We start from the raw sequence: 9010 nt of genomic DNA, 5'->3' as shown, positions 1-9010 counted from the left end.
AATTAAATTGATCTCTCTATTATACACTTTTTTCTCAATTTTTTAAAAGTAAATTATTAAAAAAAATAATAATCAAACAAATATTATGTTATGCCACTTTAAATTCACAATCAACTTCTTTTTTTCAATGGTACCAATGGACAAGGTTGTAATGTCAATTAATTAGTAACTTTAATTCAAAAAAATATAATAAAAGTTAGACAACTTTTAAAGACACTTAAAAGACAAGCATTTAAAAAAAAATTACAAATTTCAATAGATGAGTTTTAGAGTTTCCCATAGTCATGATATCTGGTCTTTAATGCCCTAGTTGAAAAATGTTTGAATTTTAAACCTAAAAAGCATCATCACTTTTGCATTACAATGTGTTTTTCATGTCTTTCATAGTCATGGCATTTGGTCTTCAATGCCATGATTGAAAAATGTTTGAATTTTAGCCCAAAAATAGAGAAAGGTGAGGTTGTGTCACCACTTTTGCCTTTCGGCATGCTTTTTCATGTCTTTCATAATCATAATATTTGGTTTTTTATGCCATGAATACAAATTGTTATAATTTTAACCCTGAAATGGAAAAGGGTGATCTTTCTCACCACTTTTGAAAACCAATATGAAAATCATGATTTGATTTTACCTCCAAAATAATGAGAACTTGGTAAAATTCTTTGTAAGTTGGTATTGGCAAGATAGTGGCCAACTTGTAGAAGTATGTGTATTGGCTCAAGATGCAAGAACATGTAGATAGGGTCATTAGAGGATGCATGTTTTGTTGTACCAACAAACCTAGTAACAAAAAACAGAGTCTATAACATGCCTTGCATGTAGTCACTCGTCCTTGGAAAATCATTTCCATGGACTTTGTGGGATTTTTATCGACAACCAGGGAAGGACATGACTACATACTAGTGATAGTTGACAAGTTCAACAAGATGTGTGTTCAAATGTCTTGTAAAAAGACCATCAATGTGAAAGAAGCAATGAACTTGTTCTTTGGACAAGGTTGGGTGCACTTTGGGATACCAAGGAGCACCATTTCAGACAGAGACACAAGATTTCTCATTGGAATTTGGACTACATTGTGGGAGAACATGGACACAAAGTTAAAGAGGTCTACAAATGGGAAAATAGTGGTCAATAGGACTTTCGTGTAGCTTTTGAGTTATAATCAAAAACATCAAAAGACTTAGCACGAAAATCTGGTATATATACAACACTCTTATAACATAGCAATCCACACTTCTATTGATAACTCCCTGTTTGAAACTTGTTTTGGATATTTGTCACCTTCACCTTTGGATATTTTCATATGGGTAGCAAGAAGTGAGGGAGAACCTCACAGGGAATACCTTAACGGCGGAAAAAATTGTTGTGAAGATCGCGAAGATCCATATACAGGTATAGGAGACACTACAAAAGTCACTGGAAAAATACAAGGCCAAGCATGATCAACATAGAACAAAGAATTCTTTCAAAGTTGGAGACAGAGTATGGTTAAAATTTAACAAGGAGAGGCTACAAAGTCCTGGTAAGAAAATTGAGGCTCTGTGATATGGTCTTTTTGAGATACTAGAAAAGGTTGGAGATAACTACCTCCATACACGCGCATTTACACAATGATTAATGTAAAAAGAATTTAAATCTCTACGAGCCTTCTATGTTATACCAAGAAGAGGAATTGATCCTCTCTTTTGTAGAGGATTTGGCACCAGATGCTCAAGCGCAAAGTTGGCAAAAGATACAATGTTGCAGAAGAGATTCAGAACTTTAAGGCAAGGACAACATGAATTTTAGCAAGTGTGAAATTTCATCTATCACAACAACTAGAAAAAAAATTTAATTGTTAATTTATTTAACAATTTATCTGTTATTTGCTACGGCAAATATCAAATAATTCACACTTTGATTTTCACAAATAAACTGCAGAATAAAATAGCATTGGATACTGAGAAAATCAAGCACACACACATAAAATTTAACACAGTTATTTTTGGACAAATGCCCCCAAAAAAACCCAACTTGGGAAAACCAGGGCAGCAATTGAGGGTTTTATTATTATGCAGCGGTGAGAAATCTTGAGTACAATAATCTGGATGCTAAAATACGGTTATCTTGTAGAGAAAATACTGGTAAAAATATCTAGAGGGAAATTGTCCTCATTAGGGGCGATTTCGGCACTTAACTGCCTCTGAAAATCAAGTCTTCCAACTGGATCTGCACAGGCCCTGCGTCAACGTGAAGCTCCCTGCTGCAACTATTGCCTGAATCGTCTGCTAATCAGGCCATCCTGCCTACTGTTAGCTGGGAAAACGTCTCTCCGACACTCTAGAACCATTGTCCAGCCTCTAGAACTGAAAACATCCACCCTCTTCAGCAAATCAAACTACCCTCTGAGGCTTATGCGTTAGGACTACACAGCGTCCTAGAGAAACTTCGGCCTCTCTGCAAATGCACTCGTAGGATATAGAAAACTTCCTCCAACTTCACTATTTCTGCCTCGATCTCTGGCTCTCCAACAACTATTGTTTCTCTCTGGAAATCGAACTGCCAAGGAAATCAAACTCCACAAGTGTCTTAAATGTATTCTCCAAGTGCCCATTGACTTCTTCTTATAATATTCTATTGGAACACCAACAGCCAAGATTAAAACTTAATCAAGCATCAAGATCATATTCAAAGTCGATCCATGTGAGTTTCAAGAGAAACTTCACCTTGACTTAATTAATTCTGATTAATTAACTAGTTTTCCTAAATTTAAACTTAGAAATAATCTAATTAAGCCATCTCTAAGTGGAATTTCCATAAAAGATTTATGAGTTATGGAGATATCATGTATTCTAGTCTCTCCACAAATTTTCGTGACTAGAACTCATATGATGCTACAAAAACTAACACTCCCTCTTAGCGAGGATTGTGTTCTAGTGTTGCACACCCTGTCAGAACACCTATCTCTATACCACCCACTATCACGCTACTGATGTCTATCCACTGCCAACCAACCACTACGCAACTCTGATGTTGCATTTGTGTTGTTGTTGACACTACCATATTGTTGCTAGCCCTATATATGCATTGCAACTTCCTCTCGTACGTTGTTGTTGTAACTACAACAACTGCAACTGAGAAGCACCCTAAATACTGAATCAATTGTGTTCAGTATGATGCATCTATCTCCCGAGTCCTGACTGCTGCTAGCTACTACACTATTCACGAACGAATCTGCATAGTTGTTGACTTTGCACTGCGCCACTCTGCTCTGCTGCCAACTTTGTGTTACGCTCATCAGCACTTGAATGCTACTAGTCTACAACCGTCACTCTGGAATCCGGCTGCATCTCTGACACTAATCCATCCTGCTACTGAATATTGTGGGCCCTTGTAGAATATTGATCCATTAGGAGGACACCTCAAGGATCCTTCCCAAATCTCTGCAATTCTGGACTACAACTCCAAGTCGCCCCACCTCACTCCTGGAGGTATAATTGCCATCATAGCGAAGTCTTCCCCCAACCTGGAGGAAAATTTGCCAATCTCGATTAACGTTGTCCTCTAGTCTTGCTTCTCCTGCTTGTGCTTCTTTCTGAGAGGACACTACGTACTGTAATGACCAAACTCACCACATTTGAAGCACTTGACCTTTGACATGTCCTTGTTCTTCTTTTGCTCCCCCTATCCCTCACTAAGACCCTTCGATGCAAGGACCACATTCTCCTCTTCCTTGTCACTCTTCACAGCCTCACTGATGGTGGTCTTCACTAGAGCTCGCCTCAACTCCTCTTGTTGCAGATCGACCCACATTATGTCCCAACTAGACAAAGTGTCTCTGCCCAATATGCTTTGGAAAAACACTTGACAGTCCTATGAGACACTATTTAGTGTCAATTGTACAAGCTTTGTAGATTGGGGTGCCTCCCAATTGGTTGCTAGTTGATCTTTGACCTCCTTAATCCGAGTGAGGAAGGGATCTATGCCTTCACCCTTCTGCATCCTGATGGTTCTCGGTGTCTCATAGAAATATCTTTCGCTGCTTGGAAGAACTCTGATATAACATAGAGAGAACTACCCACATTTCCCTAGCAATATTCTTGACAGAAATATTGAACTATATGATCTCAGAGTCCATCCAAAATCATCAGCTTTGCCTTCGCCATTTCCTTATACTCCTTCAGCTGATTTGCATCCTAGAGAATTGTTACCACATTGTCCACGTAAGACTTCAAGCCATATTCATCTAGAAGTAAGGACATCCTAGCTTTCCAGATGACATAGTTGGAAGCTCCCACCAACCTATCCTAATCTCTAAGCCCAATTGTGGCCATCTCATCAAAATTTGTCGAAAACTATCTCTTTCCCTCTACTTGGTTGTTGCTCTACTATTCGCACCCGCTGTTGGAGTGAGAAAATTCTCTCACAACTACTGTCAATCTGCAACTGGAAAATTGGACCTCTGAAACTCGAAGTCTGCTAAGAGAAATTTTCCCTTTATTGTGTGCTTTTCTCTTCCACCCAATGATTTTGCTACTACAAAAGCCTCTGCGTCCAACCAAAAATTTGCTCAGCGAAAATCTAAGCTATTGTTGCCTCCTCTGACTATAAGAATCATTATTCCGGGCAACTCGAATTTTATGCAAGCTTGCAACTGAAAATCAAACTCCTGCAACTGAAAATCGGCAATCTAGGTATTGCGCAGACTCTGAGAATTTCAGCCTGCTGCTCCCTCTGAAAAGCGAAATTCTCTCCTTCGCTTCTCAGCTGATCACTCACGCTCTAATACCATGTGAAAATTTCATCTATCACAGCGACTGGAAATCATTTTCCTAATTGTTAATTTATTTAACAATTTATCTATTGTCTGCTACGACAAATATCAAATAATTCACACTGTGATTTTCACAAATAAACTGTGGAAAAAAATAGTGCTGGAAACTGAAAAAAGTCTATAACACACATAAAACTTAACATGGTTATTTTTGGACAAATGTCCCTGGAAAAACTCAACTAGGGAAAACTGGTGCAGCAACTTAGGGTTTTATTATTATGCAACAGTGAGAAATTATGAGTACAATAATCTAGATGTCGAAATCTAGCCATCATGCAAAGAAAATAAGGTCAAAAACATCTAGAGGAAAATTCCACTCACTCCAAGCAATTCTGGCACTGGACTCCCTCTTAAAAGCAAGTTGTCCAACTAGGTTTGTGCATGCCCTACATCAACCTAAAGTTGTATGGTGCAACTACTACCTAAATCATCTACTAATCAAGTCTTCCTACCTGCTTCTAGCTGGGAAAACATCTCTCCAACACTCTATAACCTCTGTCTAGCCTCTGGAACTGAAAACGCGTGCCCTCTTCAACGAATCGAACTACCCTCTTAGGCTTCTACACTAGGACTGCATAGCTTCTTAGAAAAACTTCGACCTTTCTGCAAATGCACTCGCTAGATCTGGAAAACTTCCTCCAACCTCACAGTCCCTACCCCTCACTATCTCTGTTTCGATCTCTGGCTCTCCGACAACTGCTCTTTGGAAATCAAACTGCCATGGAAATCGAACTCCACAAATGTCTCAGGTGCATTCTCCAAGTGCCCTTGACTTCTTATAATCTTTTATTGGAGCACCAACGACCAAGATTAAATCTTAATCAAGTGCCAAGATCATATCGGAGTTTATCTATATGAGTTTCTAGAGAATTTTTACCTTGACTTAATTAATTCTGATTAATTAACCAATTTTCCTAAGTTTAGACTTGGAAAACATTAAAAAATAAGTTAATAATCTAATTAAGTCATCTCTAGGTGGAATTTCCAGAAACAATTTCTAAGTTATGGAGATACAATGTATTCTAGTCTCTCCACAAAGTTTTGTTACTAGAACACATCCGATGCTACAAAAACTAACAATCAGTTGAGTTGAAAGGTCAATTTCTAAATGAGGCTAACTAGTACACACGAGAGAAGGTGGAGGAAAAATTTACTCAATTCATTCAATAGAAGCTTTTGGGGACCAAAAGCCTCCCAAACTGGGGAGGTGTGATTTGGATTGGATCATTCTATTATTTGTCATCCATCTGGATGCTTCCAAAGCGGGAAAAAGTAGAAGAATCAACTCACAAGACCATTTTTACCAGTGGATCTCAATTTGGCAAATTAAGGTATGAAACCTTTTGGAAGCAATTTGAGGCATCAAACGACATTTTTGGAGGGTACAACTGTCTTAAGTGCGACACTTTTTTGCATTATTCTACACACATATTTCCAACAACACAAGAATCGTCTCAATAAGTGTTTGTATGCAAAAGTTATGTCACCCGGAAGTTAACATTCCTATTTTGACCACCATAATTAGAGATGATGTCATATCAGTGCCTATTATTCATGAAAAGAGGGCTAGCCATGTGACCATAATGAAGAAGCCTCTAGAAAAGTCCATATTATAACTCTAGTTAAGAGTTGGAGTCAAACTTAACCACTAATAAGCTATCAAGTTGTGCTATAATTGGGCCACTAGGAGGAAAGGGGATTCCTTTTTATTTGATTACATTTTGTTTCATAGATGAACCGAGTAGTTGAGAGTGGATATAGAGAGAGCAAGCAGAGAGAATTTGTGTACTATAGCATTCCATGGGCCATAGACCTCACTTCTTTGAAACTTGCATCCATTTTCCATCTAGAGAAAGAGAGCAGAACAACCTCACCTTCCAACTTGATTTTCTCCCGAAAGAGTTTCTCATGTTATATTTTGTGTTAATTGTGGTTTGCGATTTTTATTTTGTTATTCTCTTTTCTGCATAATTATAATTCACATGCATACACAATAAATAATAATTAACAAATTCAAAATCTAATGAGAAATAAACCCTCATTGTGTAGATTTCAAATTTCTAATATATTTTAGTAAATCTTTGTGATAAACTATCCAGTGAAATATCCATGCTAATTTACGAAACGTGTTTCCCTAAAAAAACACACAAAGCCAAGATCCATTAAATTTGCTTAAAAGGCCAAAATAAATCAACAAAGCACCACTGAAAAAGGGTACAAATTCCTAAAAATATGATGTCCCAAAAAGAGTTGTTCCGAACTTAAACAACTCTAAAGTATTGGATAGAAAAAGAAGAGTCCATGCTAACTTTGACACTCTATTGGGATAATAAAGAAATTGTAAATCTACCATGAACACTGTAAAAAAACCCTAGACCAACATAAACTTGGGGAAAAATCTAGTTTGGACCTTAATAATACAACTAGTATAGTAGCTATCTTAACACAACTACGCCAGTAGGTATGTAAGATAAAGACATTGCAATTACTTTTGTGTATGTGTCGTTTCTACTAGGGAGGCTTTTTCAAAACCAGCCAACTATTCTTAATTTATTATTCTCATGCAAAGAAGACAATGTAAATATAAAAGTGCAAATTAATATAAATATGTTCAAAACATCTTGTATAAAACCAAATTACATCTTATGTCTATAGCACAAAACTTTGTTCCATAGGTATATAATTGTTTGAAAAGCATTTTGCAATTACAAAAGAATGAATACATCCATATATCAGCCCCACATTTAACTCAGTAATATCATCAATGCATGAATGCATAGAAACACAAAAGTGGATACACCTTGTAATTATTAAGAGAACATCTCAAAGTCAAAGTTATACCAACGCATCAGGTTGAGAATGAATGCATTGGATTGCACAATAGCCATGCATTGTTGAAGCACCTCCTTGCATCACATATTTACGTGTATATTGGACCCTATTTACTTATGCTGATTTCATTAGTCTGCACTTGACAAACATCGTAAACTCGTCCTTATAAATACTATATTGTGGGGATTGTGGCATAATATGTAATATTTTGTACAACTGTAATGACAAAGCAATTGAACTGCTTTGAAAACGACAATGCCTTAAAAACGTTTGAAGATGATTAATTGAACAAGATAAAAGGGTATAAGTTTTCATAATAATGTTGATAAAATGAGGATATACACCCAATTCCTTTCTCAACATAATCATGGCCTAGTTCCTTGGACATTTTTCCTTTTGATCGATTCCTTTGCCAATCTTTAGGATGGTACAATGGGCACAATGTTTGAGGTGCTATTAGCCATGAATGCCCCATAATAAAATCGGTGCTTAAACAAACAAATATTGTTCTCGTTTGAACTCTGTACATTGATATGCATTGCAAATATTTGGAACGCTTGTATTTTGGGAATTTGCCAAATATAAGCAAAAATGAACTGAGGGACGTTACGGAACCCATTAACTTCAGACAAAATATCTGCATCGATACAAAAAGTCCATCCACATGGCATTAACCACAACATACAGAATATGATTATTACTTATTTTCAATAACTGAAAACAATTTAGAAATTGATTGCTTTCTTCGGATTGAGATTGTGTGTCCTGTATATGTCATGGAATATCATGTTTGGCTTCTATTTTGACGATTTATAGATGTACCAATGCTACCTCTCATATGACATACAACTAAACATTCCTGTTTCAATAGCGTTTGTATGGAGATCACCAGTGGCCATAGGACAAATTATTATTATTATTATTAGTCCTGACTCTGGAATTTCTGAAAATCAACAGTAAATATGCATAATACGTTTATTTAGATTTTTTATGAGTAATCAACCTCTCAAATTTAGGAGCATTGTTCTTGTTCAAACCCCACTCAGGAAGTATGAACCGTATATATTCTGCAAACAAGCAAAGGCAGTCTCTCTCAGAAGGGTCACCTATAGCAATTACAACATCAAACTTTCAAATGAACTGTCCACAATGACTGCAACCTTGGTTCAGTTGAAGTCAAAAGTCATTTTTCTTCTCAATTCTTTGTCAAGCTGATTGGAAACAGCTATAGTCTTAATCCTACAATATATGTATAAAATCCTAGCATGACATATTTTTATTTAGCATGTGATTGTTCAAAGGAATTCATACTGTTGTTAACAAAGCTCAAATAAAGCCATACATAAACAGTAAAGGCAATCACAA

Source organism: Pinus tabuliformis, chromosome 4_1, assembly GCF_031772625.1.
Source record: "Pinus tabuliformis cultivar Carrire ecotype Pingquan chromosome 4_1, CPIR1, whole genome shotgun sequence".
Lineage (NCBI taxonomy): Eukaryota > Viridiplantae > Streptophyta > Pinopsida > Pinales > Pinaceae > Pinus > Pinus tabuliformis.
The sequence above is the reverse complement of the archived record's forward strand: the minus strand, read 5'-3'. Positions refer to the sequence as shown.